At 38.9% G+C, this 12840-nt stretch overlaps 1 protein-coding gene across 1 annotated transcript in view; it reads left to right on the top strand.

Moving 5' to 3' along the window:
- The window catches only part of hao2 (hydroxyacid oxidase 2 (long chain)), a 54816-nt gene that overhangs the window by 439 nt on the left and 41537 nt on the right, over positions 1–12840 (top strand). The gene's annotated exons all lie outside the window — the stretch shown is intronic.

Below are 12840 nucleotides of genomic sequence, written 5' to 3'. Positions count from 1 at the left end.
CAAAAAACATTATAACGTTGACATCCAAAAACCACAATAATCTTTGCGCTTTTCTACTTTAAATGTGAAAATAGCTCGCTTTAAAATTCTGTTTAAAATTCAAACAATGTGTTTTGGCGCTCAGTTCAAGCGACACGTGTCACACCTATCATAATCTTCTTTACTAGTTATTGCACGAAATAAACATGAATAAAAAACAGAAGTGGTTAAAAGATACAGTACAAATTACTGAAATGTATCATCTCATGTAGGCTAATTGCTCAATCAGTGGTTCAAACTGAAAAACGTCAATAAAACAGCTAGTAATTTAACAATATCACTTAATGTCACATTTCTACCTCAGGAAAGCGATTCAATGACCATAACTCATTGGTTAACTAAAAGAAAAAAAAAACTTAAGAGAGGAGCATTTTGATAAATATACACGAGATTACAAATTCATTATAAGGCTATTACAGCCGTTGTTTAAATGTTGATATTTCACCACGAGTAAAAATATAATTCTATTATTAAAAAGTTGAAATAAAAACTGCCATAGGTACTCAGTATTATTTAATTCAACTCAGAGTTAATTGATATTGAATACATTTAATTAATTGATTGATTAATACATTTTATTAAATAAACTATTTTCATTTCCGGTTTCGGTTTTGACCGAGTGCATCCTGAATTTTTATTTCTGTGCATCAGTAGGCCTAGTATAAATGTATTTACACAGGAATTACAATCCCATGAAAATGTTTTTTTTTTTTTTTTTAGTTTATTCCTAAACAATGTGCTTTATGTAAGAACATCTAAATCAACAGATTTAATGCAAGTCAAAAATGCTATTTAATCTGCATAACAACCTGACAAATTACGTCAAAGAATTTAATTTAATTTTGTGGGTTAGATAAAGTAGATATGGAATACAAATGCATGTTACCACTTTTTTCCAGTGATACATTTTAGTATGCCACCCTAGGATTTTTACTGTCCCCCACTGGCCACCCCATTAAAAATTTACCTGTGACATAAAAAACATTAAAAAAATAATAATGAATAGGCCTATCTATATGTATACACACGTGACCATAAAATGACTTCCTTGAACTTGTCAATGGCAATTAGTAGGCCTTTCAGGTGTTTCCCTTTTGTTTGGAACGTGCCTACAAATGGTGTCCCCTTCCTGAAGGTCACAAAAACGCTTTACCACAACAAAATCTCATAAACGAAGATTTAACCCATTTAGAAAAAAAAAGGGATAGGTCACCCAAAAAATATAAATTCTGTCATAATTTACTCACATTCATGTTGTTCCAAACCTGTATGACTTTATTTCTTCTGCTGAACACGAAAGAAGATATTTTGAAGAATGACAGTAACCAAACAGTTGATGGGCCCCATTGATTTCCATAGTATTTTCTCTATTATTTGAGACTGTCATATTCTACAACAAAAGAAAGTGAAGATAAATGATGATATAATTTTAACTTCCGAGTTAACTATTCCATTAAAACCACCCTTCAAGTTAATCCTTCCTTCACATGTGTATTATAGGCACACCCTATGCCTAAATATGTCACTTACAGTAACAATTTTAAAGTCCAACTCTAGCATTTCATTTGATGTAATTATCGACCCGCTGGTTTTTGTAACGGGACAAACAGTTCTGTGTTTTGCAGTATTTCTGCATTCCCTACAACCACATCTGCTGCTGATTCTCTCACCTTTCCATCTGGTTGTATTCACACACACATTCTATATTCAAGACCGTCTCCTGCGGCACCGTGCGCTGTAACACACAGGCCGTGATCAAGCAGCGTGTCTATACCAAAACCTCACTTTGTGTTTGCATCATGCTCTGTGATTCCCGCTCTCTCTTATGGCTGTTAGTGCCTTTGGCATCTATTTCCTGGCCACCCAGTTGCATTGCCTTGTTCAGCACATTTCTGAAGAGGAATTTCTCATATGATAATTTGGCACACTGAAATTATGATGATATTTCTCTTTCTGTTCCCCGAAAAGGTGGTTTTACTACAATATCTTGTTATAGCCCCCCACTTCATTTCTTAATTTAATGAGCTGCAGCAAAATAAAATGTTTGTGGTGCTTGGAAAAACCACTTATGCTTACGGTTGACATTTTGTGTGTGTTTGAGTATGTGTGACAGAAAGAAAGGGACGGACGGAGAGACAGAAAGAGAGACAGAACTGGCAGCACCCTACTGTGATAGACTTTAGGAAAATAATATGTGGCTAATCTCTGTGTTTGAGTGTGTGTGGTCCATGAATAACATCTCCAACTTTACTGAGGTTCCTTTGTTTTACAGAAAGAATATTAGTTTATTTATAATGTTTAAGCAAATGAAAATCCAAATAAATGTAACTTAAATAGAGTGTGGTTAAAAATAGAAACTAATATGGATGTATTTTTGGTTAATTCAAAAATGATCTTTTGATGCATTTATTTAAATAATGGTACAAAACAGTTTTTTTTCGTGTGTGTGTGTGTGTGTGTGTGTGTGTGTGTGTGTGTGTGTGTGACAGTTTAGCTTTCAACCAGAGTTCAGAACTTGCCTTTTTTTTTGGTAAAGAATTTGGATGTATTGGCTATGCCAAATAAGAAGTTGAACTGGAATCACAGGAAGATTATTAACTTGCAGTTCAACACAGCTATATAATACATTCTTGGAAATTAAGTTCTCCACCCTGGTCCAAAAAGCTACTTTATTAATGTTGTGATGTAATGGAAGAAGCTTCAGATCTTTTGGTGAGACATCCGAGTGAAGCTGATTATCAAAAGAAAAACTTGATTTGGACTTGATTTTATCCATCGGTTTTTGATGGAGGCATATCTTAATGCAAGCCTGCAGTAGTAAGAGATTTAGAAGAAGAGGGTCATGTGGACTAAATGATCGGGGAAGTCCGACATGCATCAACAGAGGGAAGTCTGTGGTTTTACCAGAGGATTGAGTTATGACATTGTAATGAAAAATTACGAGCTCAGAAACAAAATCATGTATGAAACGCATACATGGATGAATCGTTCACAATAAGATCAATAACATGCATTTAGAAAATAGGGGGAATTTTCATTTAATGCCAACTTATTGCCATAAGGCCCATAAACCTTTCAAATCTTCAAAATACTTTTTTACATTTTTTTTTCACAATTCAAATCAAGGATTTCTCATGCCAACATTCAAAGTTGGCTTTTGCTTTTCTTGTCAATTTTTTTGAATTTCAACCTATTGTTATTGTGCTTTCTTATGTCCAAATTCAAATTGCAATTCTGCCTCATGTTGGATTCCTCAAATCGAATTCTATTCTGAATGACACATAACCCTTCTATCAGCTGCTTGCTGAAAGGCTGCCCGTCTGCTGCGTGAATGTCGACCTCTTTCATCGCCCTCCCCGATCACTAATTGTTCATCTCCTCACCCCAGATCTATCTGCCCAACCACCCTCATGGATCTGTTCTAAAAATCCTGGCCAAGTTTCAAGTAATAGAACCAGGGCCTATTGACCGCCCCTGATGTGCTGTGGAGAGAATGGGCAGGGTGGCTGTAACCAACAGCCCACCTGTGATAATATATAGAGGCAGGGGGCCATGGCCCACCACGGGGCAGGGCTAGGAGGGCACGGGCCTGGGGAGCGCAGGGACCTCAGCCTGCATCAACAGCTCCCTGACTCGCCAGCATCCTGACACTGACAGACAGGCCTTCCCCTCTGACACTGCAGCCCACGGGGCGCCTGCCACCCAAGTCGATGGATGGATAGATGGATTGATGAGAAGATGGATAGCTAGATGGATGACTTGGCTCCTTGAATGAACAGTTCCATTTAATTTAAAAGTTCTAAAGAGCGCCTTTGGAAATTTCCACGTATTTTAATTATTTTTTCCCCTTCTACTTCGGTCCGTTAAGGAAAATAAACAGCTGGTGAGAAGTATTTTGTGTAAAGCAATGTTTGCTCCTGAGAGGAGAGTCTGGTTTCCATTACAGCTAGGTCTGACTAGCCTGCAGCACCGAAAGACACAGTAGTCCAAGCAGACGGGGCCGGACTTTGGGTGGGCTATAGCGGGGTTATCTCTTTCAGTGTTCTTGCTTCAGAACGGCACACTTCTGCTCCGTTCGCTGAGACCCGGGGCTTCACGGCGAGCTCAGGCCACCAGACGTCCCTCTCAGCTGTGGGGAACATGTGCTGTGGTCCTCCTGCCTGTCAGAGGCGAATGCGTGACTGTTTTCAAGCAGCCAGCCGTGTGAGTCTGTGTGGTGCTGAGGTGGGAGGGGGGTCGTCCCTCAGGAGGGATGTGTTTCAGCACCTTGTCTCCTTCTCTGTTTTAGCGCTGACAGAACAGGAGGGAAGGAGTGACAGGGGTGGAGAAAGGGTCTCTGCTCTCTCACTCCCATCTGCTGTCTTCACTCTCCCGCTATCATACAGTAGAGCACGAGTGGGGTTAAAGATCATGTTTAAGGTCATGTGCTCGGAGAAGCTAAACTACATATAATTCAGGAGCATTTTGATCTCAGCCAGTAGAGACTCGCACACACAACTGAACATCTTACACTATACTGTTCAAAGGTTTGGGGTCTGTAAGATTTTTATTGTTTTTGAAAGAAGTCTCTTATGCTCACCAAGGCTGCACATATTTGATCATAAATACAGTACAACCAGTAATATTGTGAAATATTATTCAAATTGTTTTATATTTTAATATATTTAAAAAATGTAATGTAATTTATTATTATTTTCAGTGTCAAGTGGTCCTTTAGAAATAATTCTAATTTGCTGATTTGGTGCTCAAGAAACATTTCTCGTCATGCTGCTTAATATTTTTTACAAAAACTGATACACTTTTTGCAGGATTCTGATTATAAATGTCTTTAATGTCTTATTGATAAATTTAATGCAAACCTGACCCCAAACATTTGAATGTTAAGTGTACATTTGACATTTTTATTTATATTTATAAGTGTATTAAGGTAATGAAAAATACTTTTAAACTTTGACCATACATCAAGACAAGTTGTGCACATCAGAAGATATCAGGTGGCTGCCGTGACGGAGATCGCAAAGAAAGAAAATTGCACGCTTTTGATTAGATGTCACAGTCAATAAATTGACAAGCTGCATTTTTCATTTTCTTTTATTCTTTTTACTTACTATAGTTACTATACTTATTTTAGGTTTGATGATTGCATGTTAATTATTGGAATAATGATTTCCAGGTCTCTGAATCCATATTGACGTGTAGAGCGCTGATACTGGAAAAATTAGACTTTTCCTAATTTGACCACAGAAGACACTGGTTATAAGTGGATGGACATTATTATCATGGTCTCCTTTTGATGTAAATTTTTTTTATTTTTTTTTTATTCATTTAAATGGAAATTTCACTCTAGCATGTCCAAAATTACCCTCTTATTCCAAAACCATCTTCTCTATGATAGATTCAGGATGTAGGAAAACAATTGCTTTAGACAGTGATTCTTTCTTTCTTTCTTTCTTTCTTTCTTTCTTTCTTTCTTTCTTTCTTTCTTTCTTTCTTTCTTTCTTTCTTTCTTTCTTTCTTTCTTTCTTTCTTTCTTTCACACATAACCTGATGGGATAACTAGTTCTTGCACTTCCTGACTCAGCAGCATGAACTGGTGGCAGATTCTGGAAAGACCAGCGAGATTTGGTTTATTTTGGCCGTGCATGCAGCTCTTTGATGATTAAATCATTTATTGGTTCAGGCATCATTACATTAGGCATTGCTAATAGCCCCATCACACTTCACGCATACCAAACCGATGACTGATAGACTACCACTGCTCAGTTACACATCAAAATCCAGCAAAAGTTGGGTTTCCTTCTTGTGTGAGGAATCCAATTATAGCTATATGTACAGTCACAAAGTCAAATACTATATCATACAATCATGCCGTTGTCTGAACTTCAGAATATTCAGTATCACAGCACTTGTTTCATGCATGTTGTATTGTTTTTGTACATTACATATCGCATACTTTCTCATGTATGTTGCATAGCTGCACAATTCACTGTGGATATAAAAGATTATATTCTATTCTAAAAGTAAGGAAAACGAGGAAAAAATGGAAATGTGCTATTTCATAAGATGATAAAATGTATATGTTTAAAGTCACTATGAAATGAAAATGGATATTTCTTGTTTTCTATGGAATATTGCAGTATTTATTGTGATTTTTTTTTAATATATATATATATATATATTTTATTATTAATGTGCCCTTATAACCTTAAATAAAAATAAATAGCAACTACAACCATCCATTGATCCAATCAATTCCCAATGGACAAAATCAAGTCCCGTCCGACATTATTTCTTGTTCGAGAAGCTGTTTCACTCAGATATACTTCACAATAGGGAAGAAAAGGCTTGCAGATTCCATTTCATGCCGACTTTAAAAGGAAAGGCGCAACAGCTGTCATTATAGGTGTTACTGCTGTGGAATAAGAGAAAGAAGGGAGGAGAAAGACAGACAGAGGAAAGGAGGCACTGTAACATTGGAACAGGACTCTGATTATATCCAGATAGCCTGGTTTCACCACAGTGCATCATTACAAATGTGCCCCCTCTTCTGAATCTACTTTCTCTCTCACACACACACACTGCTCTAGCAGTACATTATAAAGCATGTATCCGTGTGTGTGTGTGCCCTTTTTAGGCCCTGCTGCTGTCAGCAGGCTACTCTTCAGAGTATGTAAAGGGTATCACTTTACGGTGAAGTCACAGGCCTGGAACCATCTCTATGCAGCAAACCCTGTAATTTCTATTTGCATCTTATTTCAGCGTAATCTCTTTACATTCTTCACGGGAAACACAAAGCTGCTGTTGTTGTTAAGTGGGGGGAGACCTTGGCATGTTAAGGTACAGAGATAGTTAAATGGTACAGTATGTCTCAGTTTAAGGAGGATTTACATTGTAGCCCATGTGTGAACAAAATCAAGGAAACAGATACACAGTAGCTGCCATCCACCTTGTGGTGACAACTGTACATTGGCTACTGAAATTCAGAGACGACATTGTCTACATTATAATTTGCTGCTGTACTGTCATAATTCCAAATGTACAGGAAATGCCATGACTGTAGGCGACACAAAATCACTAAGCCCAAAATAGAAGCGCCAGTATTCTTTAGGTTCATGACTCTTGACTCTCAAGAAAATTAGCTGGTTCAATGACACACAAGGCGACGACAAAAACCTCTTTTAGCGCTTGCATGTAATTAGAAACATAATTAAAATGCACAATAAGTGGCTCTGAGAAAAAAACAGGATCTGCTGGCTGGTTTACTGCTGTTTTCCTGAACAATTAAGTGGGGAGAAAGCCAGCTGTACCCACCACAGCTGGAATCTTTTTTCATATCCTAAAGACGGCTGTCCAAAGATTAACACTAATTTAATAGAACCCATAAACATCTCAGATGGATAAGTAAATAGTCATTTGACAAGCAGTGACAAATATAACAGCACCAATCATTTTCTAGTGTAGCTTCTATATGTGTTCATTTTTACATTTCACTATAATGATGATAAATATATATTTGAAAGAAGTACTATACCAGATATTTTGGTTTATTGCTGGTGTATCTACTATTAATATAAAATACATAACATACATGCGTTTCTTTGGAGTGACAGGCCTAATACATAAAATAAAGTTTCCATAAACAAGATTAATAATAATATTTTTGAAAAACAAATATAGAAGAGAGACATTATCCCATTCATACCTGAGAAAGACTTGCAGTGTGCTAGTCAACGAGCTTTCTATGCTGCAATTATTACTGCAAAATGTAAATCTTAAAGCATAAAAACTGAATTTACATTTCCAAACAATTTTGTATTACCTGCACATTTTTACAGCTGGTTTTTAATTTTGTTTAAAGATCATGTGAGCTTGTGCCCAGAACCTGCTGGTTATGATAGCTCAGACCATTAACTGAAAATATGAGGCCAACATTTCCGTGCCAATCTGAATATGTATATTTTTCCCCATTAATGAAATCACTATGTGTATTCAACTTTTAAACATTTCTAGCTGCTTGTCCAAGTCCTGCATTTTACATGAAGGTTAAATGGGTGTGAGTGTTAAAAAATAAAGGCGTGAGCTACTGTGGTCTTAAGAACAAACTTTCAAAGTGTCAAAATATCTGAGACATTTGTAGTTTCTTTCTTGGACACTAATACTTCCCAGCATTAGGAAGTATGCTGAGTAATAATAGGCAAGGTAATAGCCTATAAATAAAAAATGCCTTGGAACATTCAGATACCACACCAGCATACATGATCACCATCCTGAGGAAAAATATAAAGGATTTACAGGACAACATATTTTTTAAATAAAAACTTAGATTGTACACATGGTTTATTATGTGATTTGTATAAAATCATGTAAATGACCAGATGGGGACTGTTCTAACACTATCCAGTGTATTTAAAAAATGGCACAGTTTACAGATTTAGGCTACTAAGGTAATGTAATTTTAAATTAAATAGAGATTAAAACTAAAACATTATTTTTTAATAATGAAAAATAGTGTAATTAATCAAAACAAATGAATATTTCAAATGAAAAAGGAACTAGTATGCAACTAGTTATTCAAAAAAAAAAAAATTCAAATGCACATTTATAATCCACTAAGAATCTTTGAACATTCATGTATGAAGTTAAGCACCACATGTCTGTTGTCTGTTCTTCAAGAAGATACAGATTTACAAAACAAAAGCAACACACATATAGCCAATGGGTTTTGTAAATGTTTTTGAGCAGAGATAGCACTGTGTAAAGCCTAATAGCCTACATTATGAACTTTAATTCACAGCCCATACCAGTGTTTTTTTTTTTATTCTTAACCACCTTACAACCAATAGTAAACAAACTCTTCCTCACAGCTCAGAGGTCGTGGGTCAGTTGCGTGATCATAGGTCACCATCTAGTGGAGAGAGACTGCAATCAGTGATTCAATACAGAACAAACACAGAGGATCTTGCTCTAAGTTAATTAGCCGTAAGAGCACTGGTATAATGAAGCTCATCTAGACCGCATTGCACGGGTGAATGAGCCGACAGCGCACTGCGCTAATGGAAATGATAGACATGATTAGCCTGTAATGTGCGCTGAATGAGGGTATCAGATATCATAGGAAATGCAAAGACAGCACGGAGAAGGTGCATTTATGGGCCACTACATCTGTGCATCAGCATCCTAATGAAAACGATCTTCATTCCTGAGCAATCAGGACCCGCAAGGCAGAAAACAGGCCGCGCATTGCGGAGGCGCGCGCGAGAGTGGCCAGCATTGCCTTGGAAACCGAATACTCAGCATGTAAATGATGGGATCTATCGATGCCATCTGGAAAAGATTGGGCCTTGGTGCCGTAACTGCCTCTCTACCGATATGTGAGGGGATCCATTACCATATTTATTTGTGCTGCTAAACTTAGTCCGTGAATGGGATTATGTAGTGGCGGATTGAGAGTATATCCTAAACAAACAAGTATATTAAATCAGGATTTGGAGTATAGCCTGAACAATAATGGATTTACAAGACAAGAGTGTTTCGCCCCCTTTTTCACAAGCTCTCCATTTTTCAAAAATTGAATCCAGACTTTTTGGGGGTGAGTCTTTTTGCAATGAGAGCGCAGTGAGGGGGTGGGATCTGGCCACAGTATTTATCATATTTGAAAAATCTAGTTTGATGGGGGAGGGGGACGAAGAGTAAAGAGACGCTACTCCATCAAACTCGCAGTCTTGGACAGAGAATCGTTCACGAGTTGCTTGAGGCACAAACATGAGGTCCCGCTCCAGCTCTGTAAAAATGGTGTCATCGAGCTTATTTTTCGACGAATACAATACTCTTCCTTTGCACTTCCTGTCATATCCTGATGAAGCAGCAGTCCATGTGTTCAAAGTAAGGACTGGTGAAGTGGTCTGGCCCACAGACTGACAGCAGCCATGAAAGTGAGTTTACAGTGAGCTCACTTTATCTACTGTTCAGACTGCTTTTCCCATTTAGATTCCCTCCGGAAATCCTTGTCTCCTTTCAGTGTCACAAAATAACAGATTCTCCATCCCTTGACCTCTGTTTTTATCTAGTTCTCTACCCTCTCTGTGCAGATAAACGTTCTCGTTATGAAGTCAAGAGTGGTGAGTGGTCACACAACAGAGACGAAGGCGAACAAATGTCCTCTCTGAAACACTTCTCAAATTATAACTTTCAAATTTGGCTCTAACACAATACTTTGTATTTGGGATCAATCCTTTTTTCTCTTTATGAGGTTAAAGCTACAATATATGTAAGATTTTTGTAATAAAATATCCAAAAATCACTTGCACAGTGTGATATATTTCTTGCAGTTGTGTACTTACAATATCCCAAAAGTTCCCAAAGATTTTTAAATTCAGAGAAATTCCTATTTTAAATAATGGCTCCCTGTCCCACTTGTCAATGACGTAATATCCGCGTATTCCGCTCGTACTGCCACAGACAGTAACCATGGCAACAGACGTGGACAACACATCGTCGCTCATGCTGTTGTTGTCCGGTCAAACGTTATGGATCATGGCAAGCAGACTTTGGGACAAAAGGAGAACTAAAACGAGGATCAGTTTCAGCGTGGCATTTTCGAGATGCCGAGAGCTCCACGTCCGTGACAAACTTCGACTTGACAGAGACGCACAAATGTACATAAAACTAATCAATGTTATATAGCTCAAAATGATGAAATGTTAGAATATGATCAGTATGTTATTCTAATGTTGATCTAGCTTACTGCTAGTCTCATACAGATAAACTAATACATAAAATAACATTATAACTTTCAACACACTCAAATGCAGTTTAGTGTGATAGTGTAGACAAAGTGAAACAGCGCTGCATTACTTCACAAGTTTCATTCGTCTAATAAACTGACCTGTGTGAGTATTATTCAGCACTTGCGGGTAAGTTAGGTAGAATGAAATGTCCTTATTCCTTTATATCCGCGGGACTCGCCTGTGGCGCTGATATCTGTCTCTCATTAGCAATCGCGCCCTGCTTCATTCCACAGTCATGTTAAAAACATCAATGTATTCACTCATCCATAAACATTATTAGATCCTTGGGCAAGTCCCATAATTCCGCTAAATGCGTCATCAACATACGCCTTTGTTACTTTAAGAGGTTAGCGACCCCTAGCTGCGAAAAAAAATACATATTGTAGCTTTAACAAAATACACACACACACACCTATGTTTTCAACAGTTTCTTGAGCAGCAAATCAGCTCATTAGAGTGATCTGAAGGATCATGGGACACTGAGACTGGAGTAATGATGCTGAAAATTCAGCTTTGCCATTACAAGACGCTTATTTACTGATATTTCACAATTTTACAGTTTTACTGTATTTTAAATCAAGTAGTCTTGTCGACCATAAGAGACGCCTTTCAAAAACTAAAATGTACTCACCCCTAACTTTTGAACAGTAGGGTATATATAGTTCTCTTACGAGAGTCCTCTCGTACTGCGTTTTTGTAAAAACGCTACGGGAAAAGTCTCTTTTCACGAAATACTGAAGCAAAAAATTATCCTTAATTTTCATAAATGTAAAACGCGTTGCGGCAGTGCTTAGCTATGGCGAGACGGCTTGCTCGCTCATTGGCTGCTCTGCAGCAACTGCATAAGCCTATCGAGCGAGGCCTGAGGTGACGTCAGGCCAATGAGGACGCTTCGCGCCCTCCTAGCCATTTCCCACCGAGACGGGTGTGGCTAACCTCTATATAAGGAGCTCGAGAAGGCTGATTCACTTGATTTTAATCTCTTCAGCGAAGCGCACGCATCGCTGGATCACTGATCACGGAAGCAAGCGTCGTTCGAAGCAAGCACTTCAGCGGGACGAGCCCTCGAAGCCGCTGGCCAACGCCGCCTTCTACAGGCAGCCGTACCTGCTGCGCTTTCCGACGCCTATATCCTTTATTGCTATTGCTCTGTTTTCTGTGTGTGTGTGTGTGTGTTCGCTGCAACACTCACCCCTAAAAGAGCTGCGTCTTTTTCAAGACGCCTTCTCAGGCAGCGCTCGCGCTCGCTCCGAGCCAATTGCCTACGGTGACTCTGAGGACTCGCCAGGCATCCTTTCCGAGGCTGCCCTTCCTGGAAGCGGACGGCGGGATTAGTTTTTCTTTACGTTACAAGAAAAGCTACCCTGCCTCTGCACGCGTCATTCACCGGCGAAGGAAAAAAAGAGTGTTCTTAGTCCCACCGTTGGTCGGTCTGAACTCTTTTCTCTCACATTTCTCAGTTCCCTGTTCGGCGACTGGAAATATTATTGCAGAAAGTGAGTCTGTTACACGCTTGCCTGCCAGCAAACGCCGAAGAATACATGTTGACGCCGCTTTCAAAGCCTGTATCCCCCTGTGGCTCAGTGGTGGAATTATAGTGTCTCCATGCGGGAGACCGGGGTTCGGATCCCGGTCTAGCGGCATATATATTTATGCCGCCAATGCTTTGCTCTGTAAGTCCCCTGAAGGCGACTGCAGAGATGCATTTTGCAGCCAGCGAGCGCGTAGTACCCGCTTGCCTACAACCGAACACCGTTTCTACGGTTCCCGCGCGTCACTGGCGAAAGAGAATGGAGTGTTTTCAGCCCCGCTGAATCTGGGCGATTTCCACTCTTCTCACATTTGCAGGCGTTCTGAAAATGCAAATCACTCTGTCTGTTCCCCGAGAGGCAACTGCAGACGTGTTTTTTGCTGCCCACGAGTACGTGGTACAGGCCTGCAAGCAAACGCCAGTGTGGATATACTCGCGCTGACTTTGTCTATGCATCTTCACTGTGGTCCAGTGGTAGATTGT

This window comes from Rutilus rutilus (genome assembly GCF_951802725.1).
Source record: "Rutilus rutilus genome assembly, chromosome: 10".
NCBI classification, from domain to species: Eukaryota; Metazoa; Chordata; class Actinopteri; order Cypriniformes; family Leuciscidae; genus Rutilus; species Rutilus rutilus.
The sequence above is the reverse complement of the archived record's forward strand: the minus strand, read 5'-3'. Positions and strand labels throughout refer to the sequence as shown.